Source organism: Hesperophylax consimilis, chromosome 8 (assembly GCF_061612785.1).
Source record: "Hesperophylax consimilis isolate HC1 chromosome 8, BYU_Hcon_1.0, whole genome shotgun sequence".
Lineage (NCBI taxonomy): Eukaryota > Metazoa > Arthropoda > Insecta > Trichoptera > Limnephilidae > Hesperophylax > Hesperophylax consimilis.
Genome location: NC_142843.1, coordinates 1936344 through 1955611, shown reverse-complemented (window position 1 = coordinate 1955611; position 19268 = coordinate 1936344). Strand labels below are relative to the sequence as shown.

Sequence of the window (19268 nt, the reverse complement as noted above, 5' to 3'; positions counted from 1 at the left end):
AAAAAAATGATAACTCGTTCATTTGTACACGCAATTGCTTCATACAGAGGTGTTGGCCATCCAATAAATGGTTCAACAGTACCCATACCGCCTCCCAAAAATGTTGCTTATATCTTGATATATTTTATGATCGTTGGAAGAATCAGTCTTCAAACACTGAAGTTGTAAAATACTGGCATAATAAGCAATTTCAGTATAGCTGACGATTTTATTTTCTTAGTTTTATAAACTTTGATTCTTGCAAATCTATTATTTTCTAAAAAAAAAAATGTGTTAATAAGAATGAGTATTTACATTTTTTTTATAAATTTGATTGCTTATAATATTCTATAAACTACTGTGGTAGTAATAATCCTTTGAGATTGTGTATTTTCTATAGTAAGTGTTTATTATTTATAGGATATGCTAAGAGTGATGCGCACTTGATGTGAGATGTAAAATAGAGCTATATAAATAAAATATTATGATTATTATTATAAACAAGCTAACTTTTTGCATTCGTTGAACAAAGAGCCACACTTAAAAGATAAAAGCAAAAAAACCAGCACAAAGTGGAGCCGAGAAATACACGTTTTTGCTTCTCGCTAATTTAGTTTCTTCTTCAACAGAGTGCTTTGAGCTTTAGCATGTGATAGGGATGGGCCTATCAGCAAACATGCTCTCGATCTTAATTATATCAGAGTCCTGTGTGGAATGAATAAGTAGGCTTTATGAGACGGATCGATTATTCCCTGAAAACTTTACTATGTAACATGTTGGATCCTTTATTCTTTATTGTAAATACGAATTTACATCCATTAATTCTTGGCTGAATTTCGCATTGAAGTTAATCCTCATTTGTTCTTTTTTTTAAATCATTGCATTATTTTGGCGAGTTGAGTCGTCGAGTGTTGTGGGTCAGTAACTACCTACCTAATGGGGATAATCGAAACAAAACCGCATAATATTAATAACTTTTTCTCATATCCGCCCGGTCCTCCGGGACTCCTAACCGACATTTGTATCATCGGCTACGAATGAGTTTTGACCATTTGGATTTACAATGACACTGTTTCGATTTGCATCTATATTCATCAAAATATTTTATATCTATTAATAGTTACCATCTCTCTAGGTATAATCCTGCAAGACAGGCTAGTTCACAAATATTTTTATTTTATTTTAACAATAGGCATATTTGGAAACATTTTTTTTGTTTACAGAATTAACTCATTTGTATTGGTAACAATAATGATATTAGAACTTTTATAGCTAATGTTTTTCTCGGTTGTCTCCGACTTTTTCCACCATTCGCTACCATATACCACAATGTTACTATTAAAAAACTACATTACATCGACTTTAATTCGAATCCGTATCACATTCCGCTGCAAAGACATTTGCGTTAGTAATCCTCGGGCGTCCCTGACTTTTAACATTCAAACTAATCTCTACACACACCTGTGGCACTAATAAGAAGAAACTTTGAAATTTTCAGCAAATTCGGTCCAGCAGTTTTAGGTCTATAGGAGACCAACAAACAAACATCATTTATGTATATATATTTGGTTGAAATGGCTAATTATTATTGCACGATCTTTGTTGATGTTCCGTTGTTTAAGATTTTAAATTTGTTTAGATTTTTTGGTTGTCTTGTTTTGTCACGTAAGTTATTGTATATTTTAGTCGCAATGTATTTGAAGTTTATTTGTCTTAATATTGTATTTGTTTTAGGTTTTTTGGTTGTTTTATAATTGTTTGTTTTGAAAGAGACGAGTGAAAAATATTTTTGTGTAAATTGATAGTTTCGAAATGGATATCTGCATAGTATCTATCGCCAGCCACTACAACGAAAATGCAACCAAATTCTCGAAGTGAGAAAAGCATACAGAAATACACAGAGATAAATTAGTTTTCCGTCAGGTTAAGCAAGAGAAAATCGTATCGTTGGGGCCGTATAAATACTTTTCTTCAGTTAACAAAACTAATAAAAATTGTAAAGCGCGCTGAATTTCATATTTCAAATGCAGAACGGAAGATAAAACCAGCGTTTTAATATGTTAAACGCAAATTGCCGACACCGTGCGAAATAAACAATGCCCTACTCCCAGAAGTACCATGTTGTGTTCACTGTTCACGTTTACTTGGAGGCGATAATATACACTTAACTATCCGGCATTAAGTGTTACGTGATAATGCTATCTATTGTTGCCATTGTTGGTAATAATGGCACGAACTTTACATCTATAAATAAATATATTATGTTAAAAAAATAGTACATAGTTTCATAGTCCTGTCGCTGAGAGTTCCGTTATCATTAATATCATTACATTCGCCATTGATGTAAAGGGATTGGATGACTTAAAACTAATAAATTATTCTTGGACGCCCGTTGAAGACATTGCACGAACAAGTAAATCAAAAAGATACTTGTATCGGTACAACGAGAAGGGTATGCAGGAGACAATGCATGAATGTGAAGCAAGGAGAGTGTGCACTGTGCAGACAGTAATGTGACAGTCCATATTCTTTGCTTTACCGACTTTACCCCCTGTGAAGAAATAGTGGGATAGGGATTTATGTAGTTATTATACTTAGGTATAATAATAATTATATCAGCGTTATGCCTTTAACGACCGTCCGCACTAACGATCAATTTATAAATAAATCTATGAATCAGTTAAATCACCATAAAATCTAAAAAGATACGATTGTACCACCCCAGCCAGTGTTTTGTCATAACATGGAATTTGCGCTCTGAGGATTGGAAAGATGTTGGAGTCGACAGGTATACATGGCAACCTAATAAATCAATATTGGAATTTAGGATGGGTAGGAAATTAGGTTATAAAGGAATTGATTGAGCGTTGATTTTTATTTCTCACTTCTCCCTCCTTCGTGCTTCGAGTTTCTGAAATTTTCTTGCCATTTTCGTACCTTTTCTTGTCTCTTCTTGCGTATTCATGGATATTTTTTGACTGTTTCAGTATCTTCTTGCTCCTTTTTAGTTCTTCTTGCCTGTTCCCGCTTCTTTTTGGCTCGTGTATCTTGCCTCACCATTGCTTTTCTTGCCTGTTCTAGTTATTCTAGTCTCTTATTGCCTTTTCTTGCTAATTCTACTCTCTTCTTTTCTTTCATTGGTAATTTTTTTCTAGTATTGCCTCTTTTTGCTATTAAAAAATCGGTAGAAAACTACTTGGTTTTTGTTTTTTTCGCTTTTTTTTATTGTTCGGCGATTTATTTACAGCTCAAATCTTCGATTGAATGTAAGAATTCGTAAATCTTTTCCTGTAATTTTATGGCTAGCGTGGAGGGCCGTTAAGACACGATTTGTTGACCACATTAAAATGATTTAATCAGAAGACAGAGAGACATTACATTTAATTTATACGCGAACCAACTTACGTATACTCAAGGTGCCATTTTTTCAGTTATTCAATTACCGGAGCATTCTTCAGTTCCGATGTTACATAAGAATTTATTTGTGAAGAATTCCGCCGAAAAAAAGTGATCGTAAATTGAATCGTCAAGAAGTGTCCCACGCGAATGAACGAGGAAAATCATTGCAGGTGTATTTTTATAAAGAAAATATTTGTGCAGAACATAAAAACGTTTTGTTAGTCATTTGCAAACAGGATTCCTGACGCACACAATATTTATGAATGCAAATAATAAGATATTAAAAAGTGCAAAGGCATTTGAAGCATATATCACATTTTGATTGCATCCTTCCAAAATTGATACTATCCTGGCTTCTGTTTCCGTCATGCTGCAAGAAAAATGAAATTACCAATATTCAAATAAACGAAAAAACGTGTGCCAAAATTTCCTGGGGAAAACCAAATTATAAAGGGATGAGGAGAGCAGACCGGAGTGTTGCCAAATGTAAAAATGCATGGATCCAATTTATTTTTAAGCAGCTGTTAATAACCAACTTTTCTCCAGTTTACCCATTTTTTGTGGAAGTATATGCGCAGTAAGGAATTTCAATAAATATTTTTATTTATTTATTTTATGATAAATGTTCATATTCTAACTGAAATACCAGTTTTTTTTTACAAGTGTCTATTTCACAGTTCAAAGTTTCCATTTTTCCAAGTCCGTCAAAACGATCGAAATTTTACGGGGTACGCGTTACGTCATACGTACCTCGGTTTTGTCGGTTAACAGTAAGGTCAATCCCAGAAAAGAAAATAACCTAAAAACATAAATTCTTTTGAAATAATTTGTAAACCCGTGTGCGAGTAAACGCAGTGCAACTTGTCACAAGATTGTCCGCATTCTTAATGCACGAGGCCGACCCGTGAGGTAGCGTTTTAGGTGCTGTCAGAACCCGCCAACCATCACGCCATCACAGGACGTTTGAGTGTCTTACGGTTTTAATCGTTTTTAAATGACGATTTGTGAATTCTACGTGTAATTATATACAATAAAACTTATGTATTCAGAATATCAGAATCAATCAATCGATTGAAAATCAGAAAGCGTAGTGAGTTCTATATCCATCTCCAGTTCAAAGCCCCGGTTTAGTCAATAAAACAGAACATCTGTGTTTGTACAGACATTACATCTAAAACGTAAGAAAATAATGAGCTTTCTAAGGCTTAAAAGCTTCACGAAAAGCAAAAACAACGATTTCGAATCAAGAGTACAACAAACAATCAAAGAACTAAAACAGTAATCCGGCAAAGAAACACACTTCCATTATTATTTGTCCGCCCATTCCATTATTGAAGCATTGGCGGGAAAACGATTAGTTCTGGCTTCTGGCACGCGAAGAGTGAGAAGCGAAGAATTGTAAAAGCGTGCAAGTGAAGAAGTGAGATTGGTGGAAGAAACAATCGAGTGCAAAACAAGTGGGTAAGTAGTAAGCGGTACGATGGAGTGCCCTCCAACTCGTCTTACTCGGGCTCCACACTCACATAGTCGCTGAAGCGCGAAACCGATCTATCCGAGGGAATATATTATTTTTACTTCCGCACTATAAATAATTGCTCAAATATGTATGTTTGTTTACGTTGTTGGATGCGGTTCTCAAAGTAGGGAATGATGTTGCGAAAATACGTTTGTTGCTTCACCGACACGATTACAGAAGAATGCGCTTTGCTAATTTTCCCACATTCTCAGCCACAAGGGAAAAACATGCGGAATACGATTTCCATCTTGTCATGGAATATCAGAAATCATCATTAATAACAAAAAAATGGAATATCATCTCATAAACGTCGGTTTCTTCATGAGAAATAAAGAGAAAAAGTTAACATGTCATGTTTAAATAGAAAATTATCTTTTTAACTACATTCATTGTATAGGGTGCGGCAAAACAGACAGTGTCGTTTTGAAGGGCTATTAAAAAAACGGCGCAACTTACAGAAATGGGGTTTATTTTATTTTATTCGGTACATCAAGTCGTTTTATCAAGTGCTGAAGATGAGATCAGAAAGATTATGTCCCCCAGCAGCGGTACATTGGATGAAGGCGATTTCTGAACTTTTCGGCCGCATTTTGGCACATATCGACGGGTAAGCGCCCCTGAGGTGATATCTCACAAAAGCGGCGCTATACAAATTGTCCAGTAAATAGCAGCGATTTCCTCCTGAATTTGATCCTTGAGTTCTTTCAAGGTGTGAGATCGATGTTTTAAAACCTTTTTTTTTCAGGTAGCCCCACAGGAAGAAGTCGCAAAGCGGCGCCAATTTTTAAGAAACGTGCGAATGGTGAAACCCCGGTGTTATCCGGACCAAACCATGTTAATGACTGAAAACAGCACGACCCTCCTAGCCCTTCAAAACTGCTAGGAGGGCTATTGCTACTGCTATTGTCTTTTACTGCACCCTGTATGTTCGTAATACAGTGTTCGGAAACAATGAAAACGAAAACCGCAAGCATGTAAAGTTTCCATTATAAAAAAAAACAATTTTATTACCTATTCGACGGGCTGAAGTCTTAAAACTATACAGCAGAAATACGATCAGAAAAAAACTATCAATTGGCAAGATCTGGTCTTGAAACCTGTGTCAAAATTATTTTAAAACAACTTTGATCAGATCAAATATAACGAGGCCCATCAATTTCAGTCCCAGGAGAAGCAAAATAATGCATTTGAAAAACTATTTCGTTAAAATCAAAAGTGACAAATTGTCTTGTTCACTTGGCGATCAACGTGAAAACACTTTTTTTATGTTAGCTTTTATTTAACACAAACAAGAACTTCATAACTTTAAACAGGTTCGGATTTAATTAAAATACAATAAAATAAAATCTATTAGCCTCCGTGGTCGAGAGATAAGGTTCTCGACTAGCAAACCGGACGTCGCGGTTTCAAATCCCAGCGTGCGCAAGTAAATAATTAATCTATTAATTGTGTTATTTAAAAATTTACTCATTTAAAATAATGTATATTTGAGGAATGTTCCAGAATAGAAGATACTGTCAGTATCACCCTGGTGTAAGACCACCATTCAGAATTGAAATGTTGCTTGAAATGGCTTTGGCCGTGTTTGGTGGCCAGATCTGAATAGACAGGTACTTCCCCGGCTCCCTCTTCCCATATCCTTCCACTCACAAAATGTTGGGATTATTGCTATTTTACATAAAAAAAAAGAAAATCATTACGCCAAACAATCGCGTGAAGAAACGACGTTAAATTATCCTTGTATTATTTTTCAACGAAATAGCTATTAAAATGCATTACTTGCTTTTCCGGAGATTGTAAGTAGATGCTCCTATTAAACTGATAAGAAAATAAAATAATTAGTGCTTAGATGTTTAATGTAATTCTATTTTTTGCCGCAATGTCAATTCCATCATGAGATATAGATCTTTTGAAAAATTAATTAAACAGTAAAAGATAATAAAATACGCCATTTCTGTTGAATAAAATATGTGTTGGTAGTCTGAAGAAGCCGGCGAACAGGTTACCCACAGTAAATTCATAGATAACATTACTATCAACATCACAGACATTCCTAGACGCTAGATACGCCATATCGAGTTTTAGAAACATCGAACGAGGATAAAAATACCACCCACTCGTGGTTAAAAATGAAATGCTAACGCGTCCAAATCAATTCTCTTGCACTTTTATTACACTCGAATCGTAACGCCAACATTAACACGCTATTATTTCTATTCCCATTAAAACTTTGGATAACCAACCACAAGTACACACGTATAAGTTTATTTCTAAAGTTGGCAATGACGGCAAATCGATGCCTCGCCACATAATTATGAACTTCGTGTCATTTCCAACGTAAATAATGTGAACGTAGCAGTAAAATTTAATCTCATAGTTTTTATTTTATGATTCCATGCCATTGCATCACCTGAAACTCGGAAAACAAACCTAAAAATTGTTTTAAAATAAAACAATAACTTGGTAAGCTCCACTTTTATTTTTTTACTAGCTGTACCCCGCCACGAGATGCTGTGAGTCAGTCTGTCTGTGCAAATAGAGAAACAATAGCGCGTTTTACTTTTACGTCCAACAGAAGGCGCACATATGAAAACACATACGTATTCTAATGTAACGTTGTATCAAAATTTAAAAGCAATCGGTGAAAAACTTTCCGAGACTTAAGATTTTAAACAAACGAACATTTCCAATTTTATTTATATGGATACTTAATGCCGATTGGGTTCCGCCACAATCGTAGCTTAGTCAGGGCTGCATAATACTTAATGCCGACCAGGTTTCGCTACAACCGTAGCTTTGTCAGGGCTGCATAATACTTAATGCCGACCGGGTTTCACTACAACCGTAGCTTCGTCAAGGCTGCATAATACTAAATGCCGAACGGGTTTCGCTACAACCGTAGCTTCGTCAGGGCTGTATAATACTGTATTAAGCTTTAAAATCTACAAGTAACACGTGTTATCAATATAAAGCTTATATGGGTTGCAAGAAATCATATTGACAGAGTTCCAGTGGAAGAGGTTGTAGCAGTAGGTAGGGGGTTGGAAAGATAGTGGTCTTTGTCAATAGGGAACAACCTACGTATTGGGCTTCTATTTAGGTTAATTTGATCGTTGATGACTGGGCCATTCATGTTTTTGGCTTTCCGTAACTCTAGTACCTCGAAGTTATCCAGTCTGACCCTATCAAAATCCTTTGCGTAGTTTAGAAGAACTAAGCGAACAGACAGGCGCGGATATCGACTATGTTTTATACTATTTAGAGATGTACACCAACGTAAGTCACGGTTTTACATCATGTAATGAAACAAAATATAGAATTCAAAAGTTTTGTTTAATTCGTAAGATAAGTTAAAGAAAAAATTACATAGGGATTTTGTCATAATTAATGTTTATTAAATTTATTTACGACGAATATCCATGGCCCAGTTTAAATGCATTAATATACATAATTATCATAAAATATGTTCATTTTGTAAAATCGAAGGTCATTTCATAATTTAGCATCAAATTTCGGCGTAATAAATACATGACAGCAATAAAAAAGACGTAGAATATTAAAGAATACAATTTAAAAGTAAAATTATTAATATTGATAGAAAATGGACATAATTACTAAAATTTATAAATAAATAAAATAGTAATAAAGATCATGTAGGTACCTATCCATTGGTTGATTTAAAGCAATGCAAAGTATGTATCTAAAACGCCAACGCTGCTATTCCTTGATTTAATAATAATTATTGTTCAATTTAATGAGTGCTGTGCGATGTTGCTCTGTATTACTGAAATTTTCACTTCATTACTTATGTAAAAAGGAAACAGAATCGTTATAAAGCCGAGTTCTATACCCCTAAAAACTTAATTACAGATTTAAAAATAATTATGTGCCATTGGAAAAACTACGGTCAGGGGCTCTATTCCTGAATCGAGGGCGCTCGTAATCGCCGTCGAAAGTACGTACGTTGGTCGTCGTTGCTATTCCCGAAATTGGTCGAAGGTACATACTTCGACGCCAAACGTCAAAAGTCATTCCACACAACAACTACTGGGTATAACCAGTAGAAACAGGGCAGCGAGTGGTAGGTTGTTGGCGTTTCTATGGAATTGGCTGTCAAAATCTAGTCTAGCTGTCAATTTTTGTTTTACCGCGCGGATTCCGCAAATGTAAAAGTGGGTGAAAATTTCCCACTTACTAAGTCTTTATCGGAGCTTACAAGCTCAATTAAGAGTTGCTTTTGGCAATTTGTAATATGTCCCGCAGCCATTTCTGTTTTGAATAACGAATAACTGTTGTCTGTTTGACAGTCACACCATAGAAATCCCAAAAACATCAGGAACATAGACAATATTCACAGGGGTGCCAATATAATCATCTCTTCTACCAACTTCGACCGTTCGACGCTCAAGAATACGTAAAATTGAAACATTCGAAAAAGTTAGTCGCGACGACTAGTAGTTTTTCACTCGAAGACGGCGCATACGAAAACGATTGATCGTTTAACTCCAGAATCGCAGGCCAGGGGCCAGATGGAAAGTGCCTCAACATGTAGAAGCATTTATGTATGCAGGAGGAAATTCCAATCTACGAACGCAGCCGTTATGTCATAAGGTGTTTAGTTCACTTGGCAGATAAAAGTGTTGTTTTTCTCGTTGAACACTAGCAGTTATAAATTCTTTGATGCACGATTAAAAAGGTCGTGTACGTAATAATCAAACATCAAAGAACTCGTCGTGCGTAAAATTGTTAAATTGTCATCGACCTTGAATTCTCAGTGGGCCGGTGCGGCGGTGTCAGAGACGGTCCGGCCGATATCGGTAAATCAGATAGTAATATTGTCCTGCTCCCTGGCTATTTATGGGCGGGAAGAGTTATCCGAACCCGGAGAGGGGGTGGTGGCTGACAGTCGGTTGGCAGGGCGCCCCGGCCCGCCCGCACTACCTCCCCGCCCGCCCACGTGAAGTCCCGCCGTGACATGGGGACAAACATACTCAGTGCTCAATCACTGCACTTGTGCAGTCGGCAGTCTCCAGACCAGACCATCTACAGAAAGGACGATAACTTCATGGCTGTGACTGTATCTGTAAAGGATTCAATGACCCAGAAGAAATTCCACATAATTTTCCTTTACAAAGATAAACATTATTTCCGCTTTCTTGATAACGTGCCAATATTTTGAATGTATTATTACTTCCAAAATTAAAAGCTGAAATCGTAGCCGGTATGTAGAAGTATTATAATGTGATTGATTGCAACTTGACCACAATTCACCCAAAACAGAAGTTACTTTTGCTACTCGGATGTCGCACAGAACTTTTCGAGAAAAAGTTTTATCTGCATATTTGATAAAGGGTATCCCCAAATACACCACTTAGAAAAAATCAAATCAAACCTGCCCACGATGAAATAAACGAAGCTTTGGTAACTAAATGGTACGGTACTACTAATTATTATTAATATATAGGTATGGGTATTTTATTTAATAAAACAGAATCTTAACGTACAATATCGAACCAATATCTGAACATCATTTTCGTCAACAAGTTGAAGCGTGTAATTTACTACTGTGCTTCGCGTTGGTACACTTATGTTTTCTAGATGAGCTTCTAAAATAAGAATGTTTCAATTGGATAAAAAATCAGTTTACAGTTCCGCAGATACTTACATGATTGAGAAATTACTAATCGGCAATCATTTTAGAATCGGTTATTTTCAACAAGTGTTTTGTTAGTCTCTACAGCCGTGCGATACATTACTATAACAGCAATTGTAATTTCTAAAAGTTTACGGTTGGTAAATCATTTTCATCTTAGAAAATTGCCTATTTAATGAGCTAAATAAACACATTTAAAAACAAGCTAATATTTACAAATATTGTTCAATTAAAAAAGCTTTTTTTAAGACGGTAAAACTTAATTAGTAGAGTATTTTTTTAATTAAAGAGAGAAGAATAATGACCGCTATTAATTGGATCAAATCATCACGCACGTTCGCAGGTTGGTAAATCAGATGGTTCGCACCTGTTAATATTGAATGAACTAGATATAATATAGCACGCAGGCACGTTCGTTTATTTGTTTATAAACATAATATTAACGTTTAAATACACAACGTATTGCGTGCAGATAGTATTTTGAGAAACACCCAGACATCCCATACACGTTCAATTATGTTTGATCCGAAACTCCTTATGCTCCTCTCTGCTTGCCTAGCGATATGCTATGCGGCGTAAAATATTGTTACGGCATTAGGATAAATCTTTTAAAACACGACGACGTGTTCACGAAAAACACACCAAATAAGGCAATGCAATCAGCCGTTCTCACTTCCTTGTACTTAATGTGCACGGAATGACCGCAAATCATAATCAATGCCGCAAATAGATTCAATTGGTTATTTTATTATTCTAAACACGACAAAATTTTATAATATTGCCTGTGCCCTTCACACCGAGCTGCACAGACAATTAAAAAAAACACCTAAGAAACAAGCAATCTGTAACTGGGTAAATTACAGAATCGTTCAAGGTGAAAAACTGCCTCCATAACTTGTGTCAGAAGGTTCCGGAGTTCGATTCGCTATAGTGCAAATTTGTATTTATTTATCAAAAATTTTGTAAGAATCATCAGACATATGGGGTCTCTTCAAAATACAGGGCCTTTCATCAAAAATACCAAAAATAAAGAGTTTTGTTAAAAAAGTGTTTTCGGATGCCGAGGAGATCGAACCTACAACCGTTCAACTATAAGTCAAATGCTAGAACAATAAATTACACTATGGAGATTTTTGATATGAAAAAAAACCTTTGACTGAATATTGACGTTGAAAATTCAAAAGGATAAACTTGTCAAATTCCGTTAATTACTTGGTTTCAACTTAATTACTACAACAAATAACTATTTATGTCGTGGGAGATGTTAAGGATGCATTGTTGAGTTCCATTTTCTCTCAATGAAAGTTAAGGTTAGGAAATACGCATAGATTATTAAAATAACCCATCAAAAAACCTATTTGTGCATGTTTACTTAAGCCCCCGACTTAAATAGTTGACTCCATTAGATATTTAAGTTGAAGTTTTGTTATTTTTTTAAGTACCTTTACATGCAGCGGAATTCAACAAGTTTATCAAAAGTTTTCAAAATGTATCACAGAATTTTTGAAACAATCTCCATATAGTCTTCTGATAGAATAACCTGACAAAATTCCAATGAAATGTAATTTAAAATAAAAAATAGAAAATTAAAAAGACATTAAGGATCATTCATCAAATTTCAAGGTTATATTCAAATTCTGTGGAATTCTTCTGGAATTCACCAGAGTGGAAGATACTACCAGTATCGCCCTGGTGTAAGACCACCATTCAGAATTGAAACGTTGCTCCAAATGGCTTTAGCCGTGTTTAGTGACTAGATCTGAATAGCCAGGTACTTCCCCACCTTCCTCTTTCCCTTCCCCACTTACCTTCAGCCTCACAACATCCCCCAATTGGGGATGCCATAGTCTCACTGGCTCCAGACGGGAGCAGTTGGGACTCTTGTGAGGTATTCACTATAAAAAAAAAAAGATTTATTATTTCAGTTTTGTGAAACAACTGTCCAATAATGACATAATAACAGAACTTGAGTAGAACCTTCACAGAACTAGAAAATCAATCTTTAAATTTGATGAATTGTTCAAATCCTGTGAAACAACCCGTCCTAAGAAAATACAGTCTACAGCGAGTTATAATTAACTGGAAAGCGTACAACAAAACGCTCCAAAACAACCTTGGTTACTAAATATCCACCACGCGTAGCGCATACCTCTCAGGCAAATTGCGAAAAAACTAGGACATTGTATTAAATATATGCCCATGGATTATAACTCCGAGCTGATTGGAGAAGTTCAAGGTGATTATTCGCAGACAGAATGGAGCCATGGTTAATTCTGCGTGATGTATTTTTAACATTCATCGGGGTGATAACGATATTAATAATGTAATCACTTGTACGTACATCATGCTTTATTAATCGACCTTCTTTAGCGCGTTATCGATGGACATCCGTTAATAAATACATAATGTATAAGAGAGTATTGCAGTTTACGTAAATACATGTAAGCTTAGCTTTAAACACGGAAAAAAATAGCGGAACACTTTCATTGGAAGTAGGATGTTAGTTTATATTCATTTTAATAAACATAGTACCTACACAGGTTTAAAATTTAATCAATATTAGTTAACTAAGAAATCTGAAATCAGCAAAAACTCCCGAAGCTTTTTCTAGGACAAAACTACTATTTGCAGCGCGCAATGTCCGAGAGACCTTCGATATATCAATTTACTATAAAAAAGACAAAACACCATATTATTGTTTGTTCCGTGGTATGTAATAGCATTATTATAAAGAAAAGCATAGATAGTTGACATTTGTAATAATAATAATTGGGCAGAATTGAGTACTTGAAAATCAAAAGGTACCTTACTTCAAAACAGCAAAGGTGAGAAAAATGTTTAAAGGCCTAATTAATAGTCGAGTTATATCCAATTTTACAATTATGTCCAAAAATCCTGTATCTAAATTTCCTAATAAACAATTAGTTAATGTTGATTAAGTGTTAATCTCAAGTGACCTACCAAGTAAGTATTGTACTGTATATTATCTCCATATAGTTAGAAATAACATAGATCATTGTAGGAATGTATTATATATTTGTACAGCGCCCTTGAGGTTATTTTGCACAAAGATGGCGTTATTATCATGTTGCACGTTTTAAAATTAAAGCTGATTTATTACAAGCAATAATTTTGCAATAAATAATTTAAATTTTTCATAACGAACATAATAAGAAAACCAATGTAAATGTATCTAAAACCAAACATCTAATATTCAGGAAATGCGACCAAACTGTAGGCTTAAATATCATTAGTATTTTTTGAAATTAATGTTAACTTCGGAATTAAATTTTTAAAAATTGTAAAGTAATTTTCTGCATTGAAATTATAAATAGCAAGCACAGTAGCATTCGAAGTAAAAAAAATGTGGAAATGTGGTTGGATACCTTTTGATTTTCAGGTACTCAATTACGGAATTTCATAGATTAATAATTTCTTACTATACACCAGCGACGTATAAGGGCTTAAACATTCGGCTGCAGTTTATTTGTGTGTGAAAAGATACAGATCTTTCAGACATTCCGATATAACGACGTGCATACAAACAACTTAGTACCCAGAACGTATGGCCGTGTATAAAAATAGAATGTAAACAGACATCTAACATGAAGGCGGAGAAACTAAGTTACATTTTGTTATCTCGCTTGCTTACACGAGGAAGGACACCGAACTACTAACATCATTATGTTCACGACAAAAAGCAAGTAAAAAACTTATCTGGTCGGTTAATGAATCTCAAATAAATGGATATAGGTAAACAAGTAGTATTAAATTGTAAAAGGCATTTTCGCCAAAGTGTGTACATCGCGTTTTTGTCGTAATAATAATAATATTTGGCTAATTTATATAGCGCCGTTTTCGTGTGAAATCACCTCAAGGGTGCTGTACAAATATATTTCTTATAGTTAATAGTTACGTATTATGGACATTATGAATAGTCATGTGTCATTTCCCACGATTTTGATTGGTGTTTTCATAGTTACGTACTATGGAACATTGGAAAATTATACATAATACATATACATGCAAATTTGTTAATTTAGTCAGTTAAATGCAACTGTCGAACCTGTATATATTTTAATTAATTCTTTAGATCAACAGGTGTTTTCATCAAGTCCAATTTCTACATTTAATGAAACAAAGTGTGATTTCGTAATTAATTTAAAGTGTGCAATATTAATTTGGTTTCTTTAACAGCCCTACATAATATGTGTTTTTCAAAAATACTTAAAATTCGACCAACATTGTAAAAAAGACTATTTAACATTTCTGGCATAGAATCCGTTACATTCCGTGACCATATTTTTGAAAGTTTTTTTTAGGGGCTTTTACATAGCAATAGTTTATAATTTTATAGTTATAAACTGAACTGCACCAGCAATAATACTTTGTAAATTTTCACTAAACAAACCACATTATAATTATGTGCATTGAGAAGTACATATTATGGTAGATAGTACCAGAATTTCTGAACTGAAAAAAAAATCCGACTAAATAATGATAACGTAATCTGATATTGGTGTAGAATGGAAAAATAAAAAATGAAAGAAAATATAAAAAACTTTCGCGAAAATGCCCTATAATAGAATTCTTAAATGCAAAAAAATTGATAGTCGTCAATAAATTAACCCATTCTCTGCGGAATAAACTTAGTTTTATTAGTAGTTCTAAGGAACATAATTACCATATCTAGCACATACAAAACATTTGAAGAAATTACATTGAACAATGTAAATAAAAACTTCTATCAAAAGCGCCAACAAAATACATAGATGGCCTCCAGAATTGTGGTCACACGAGAATTTAGACGTTTATATTTGGGCGTTGCCAGGCAGATGCTGGTGATGATGATTGTTAAGGCAAGCTTTACAGCAGTCGTAAAGCACAATTATGAATAAATAAAAACGAAGCGTTAAGAAAACCGGTGCAGTGAACATGTTCCTTTGAAGTGCGTTAAATTCGAATCTATTACGGAAACCCGTGCAGTGCAGTGATAACCAGCATTGCCTCTAAAGATCATAATATCGATTGAAAAGACCAAGGGCAAGTCAGATTGGGTGGATACACCTGTCTGTATAGTAAATTGTGGCATTATCACTGAATGTAGGTACTCTACACTGTTAGACAGGGACAGGTGATTGGGTGGAGGAATGCAGGAACATAAAATGTTAAAGGGAGATCCATACAGTTGCGTCAACATGAAGCATGCCTAATCGGTGTTGCCAAAGAGTGTCGTAATTTTTTTTTAAATTATCGTTTCAAAAAGAAGCTGGATGAGAAAGGGTTAAAATACTACTAATCACTTTCGTTTGAATTAAAGTCCGACAATCTTTAATGGAATGTTCTAAATGAAAATTGAATAATCAATATAAATTACCACGATCAAAAGTATCGGGTCCACATCGCTATGGCAACTATGCAATCAGCTGCCTCATACATATTCATAGATATCCAATACAAGGTCACCCACCGCGAGTTCTCGCTTCTCACAGCGGAATATCGAATCACCAAATGTTTGTTTGTACCGGCAATCTATGCGGCATTTGCTAAGGATAAATAACTACACATTTCGTAGTAGACTTCACTGAAGACTACATCTAGCTAAGTTGAAGTTAAAAAGCCTTGGCGAAAAAATATTAGAGGCCGGACTTTGTGGTATTTACCGAGAGCGAACAATTAAAATTAGAAAAGCAATTGTCGCCGTGACCTGAAGGATACAAATGATTGAGGTGTTCTGAGTTGATCAATGATCTCATGAGGTCATCAGGGTCTATGTTCAATGGATCAATTAAATAATACAAGCCAATATTCACTTGACAGTAAATTAACAGAATAATCACCCTGGTAAACTGCCGTTACTGTCTCAGATATTTCTAATCGAGACATCACACCCACTGTGCCTTCACAAAACAAACAGCGAAAGGGTATTGAATATTTTTGAGAGAAAGCTTCTGAGATAAATCTCTGTAGACATGAAAGAAAATTGTGTCTAACTAAAATAGATTATAAATAAAAAATATAGAAGAGACAAGAAGAGGCGGAAAGGCGTAAGAATATGCAAGAAGAGACACGACGAGCCAAGAAGAGACGAGAAGATGTAAAAAGAGGCAATAAGAGCCAAGAAGAGCCAAGACGAGAGAAAACTAGCCAAGAATGGGCGAGAAGAGGCAAGAAGAGATTAGAAGAAATTAGAAGAGACAGGAAAGGGCGGTAATATGTAAGAATATGCAAGACGGATAAGACGAGCTTAGGGGCGAGAACATCTAATAAGAGATAAGATGAGACTAAAAGAAACCCAAAGAGACGAGAAGAGGCGGTAAGAAGTAAAGATTCAAGAAGAGCCAAGAAGAGACAAAATGAACCAAGAAGAGACAAAATGAACCAAGAAAGACGCAAGAAGAAGGAAGACATAAATAAGTACCAATAACGCTCAATCAATTTCTTTATTCCTGCCCATCCTAAATTCCAATACTGGCTTATCAGATTGCCATACCGGTCGATTGAACTCCAACCTCCTTCCAATTCTCCATGCACGTGTTCCAAGACCTAACAAATCAGTGCCCCCTGGTGTACGGGTATCACCAGGACAGGAGTGCTCTTGACTGGGGTGATAAAATCGTAACGTATTATAAAACTGTGACAGCTCCGTTGGCCTACCGCTTGCCAGAACTCTCAAAAGTCTTCAAGGATTGTGCGCCGGTGACGATGATCAAAGCTGGCCACTTGAATAAGTAGGTACCAACTTTTCTAATACGTATTGGCACCTTCGATAATCTACGATTGATGCTATAGCGCTGTCAAAGAAATGCAGGCAGGTCTGGATAATTTCACCTCCATGTTGCGACGTAAGAGTTTACGTTTAAAGTTATATTTATAATGTAGGTAGTACCTATACATCCCGGGCACGAGTTGCAGAGATTTGGGTGAGTGTTCTGTGGGATAAAATTGTTCTTCAGATGCAATGCAGGAATTCAACAACAAAGAATGTAAAAAATTACATGAACAAGATAATAATATATTTATGACCGAAACTGACCTAGGAAGCTCGAAATAAACTCACTTTCGGTTGATAAGTGGAACAAACCTCAACCGTAAATGTATTAAATACTTCTTGGCGAACACAGTATCAAACAACGTCATTATTTAAAATTTCCTTGACAATGATTGTTGGCCTATTTTTAAAATGACCAAGAACCGCACACAGATATAATTTTAATGAGCCATTTGAAAGCGCTGTTCTAGAATATACGCGTAGAACAGAACAAACACAACAATTAAACACATAGACTTATTTGACTAAAGTAAACCGACTCAATTACAATTACATGATTATGATGATGATAAATGCGTGTTGGATCAAGACGAAGGAGAGGGAGTGTTGCATAGCTGATGCACCTACTACTGCGCTATGGATGGAAGAGAATTCCACATGTTAATGTCAACATGTTTTAAACATTCCTGGTTAAGGACAACAAGCTAACTGTCACAACGAGTTGCTCGGTATAAATTAAATAGTATACAATTCACTCCCATGGAAATCTACCGAATTCATGCATAATTCAAGCGCTTACCTAGAAAAGTATCAACTATTCACACACACCGTTGAAAAATAAATAAGAATATGTGATGAATTTGCTATTGGTAGAGTGTTAATTTTTTAGCGAGACATTTTCCAAATTTATTTATGTTTATTTTTAAAATAATGTATGATCACTTTATGGTAAAATGGATTTACTCCACCAAGTTTCTTGCCACCAAAAATAAAATCCAATAGTCCTTATACCTTAACCTAAAAGCATATATAATATAATTTAAAATTAAACAATAACTTTCTAAACATCACTTATAGGTAAATACTTAATGCCGACCGGGTTTCGCTACAACCGTAGCTTCATCAGGACAGTATAATACTAAACATCTAAAATATAAATTAACATGTGTTGATATCACGGTAAGTAGACAGTCTGAGCTACAGTGGAAGAGGTAGGGATAGGTGGGAGATTGAGAGGCGAGTGCTCTTTGTCAATAGGGAACAATCTGAGTATAGGGCTTTTATTTAGGTTTATTTGGTTGTTGATGACTTTGCTATTGACGTTTTTGGCTTTCCTTAACTCTAGCGCCTCTAAGTTATCCAACCTAAGGCCTATTCCGTTTTTATGTAATAGACTGACGCCAGTGTTTTTGTCAAACATATATAATTAACTAAATAACTTATAACCAACAAACCTTAATAAAAGTTTTTTTTCTTTTTTATATTGCCCCTCTGTATAGTGATGGAAATCGTGGATGATTAAAGATTACTTCAATGAACTTTGTTACGGAAGTCAAAATTATAAAAATCACTCAATTATTCTACAATAGCGAGAGTGGGTACCGTGCGCCAACAGTGGCGCTCATTTCATTAGCATATTATGTAAATACCATGGTAAATTAAAACGCGTTCAGACCTTTTTATAGTCCTAGAAAGTTTGTCGTGAAAAGGAAAAAATATAAAATATTCAAATTCCACAATTTAGAGACTATTTTATTTAATTCTATCATACTTCGATTACCATCATTTTCTTAACGCATATTTTTATTAGCTACTATCTGTATGTATGATCGTAAAATTCTTACCAAACTAAATCCAATCTAAATAATGTCTTCGATAAATTTATCCATTTTTAATATTGGTAATTGAAACCCTTGGAGAAACTTTAAGAAATATCCTTGTTGTCTGCT

General features: G+C 35.0%; 1 protein-coding gene across 4 annotated transcripts in view; it reads right to left on the bottom strand.

Moving 5' to 3' along the window:
• mrj (DnaJ heat shock protein family (Hsp40) member B6 mrj) overlaps positions 1–19268 on the bottom strand; it is a 192191-nt gene that overhangs the window by 55473 nt on the left and 117450 nt on the right. The gene's annotated exons all lie outside the window — the stretch shown is intronic.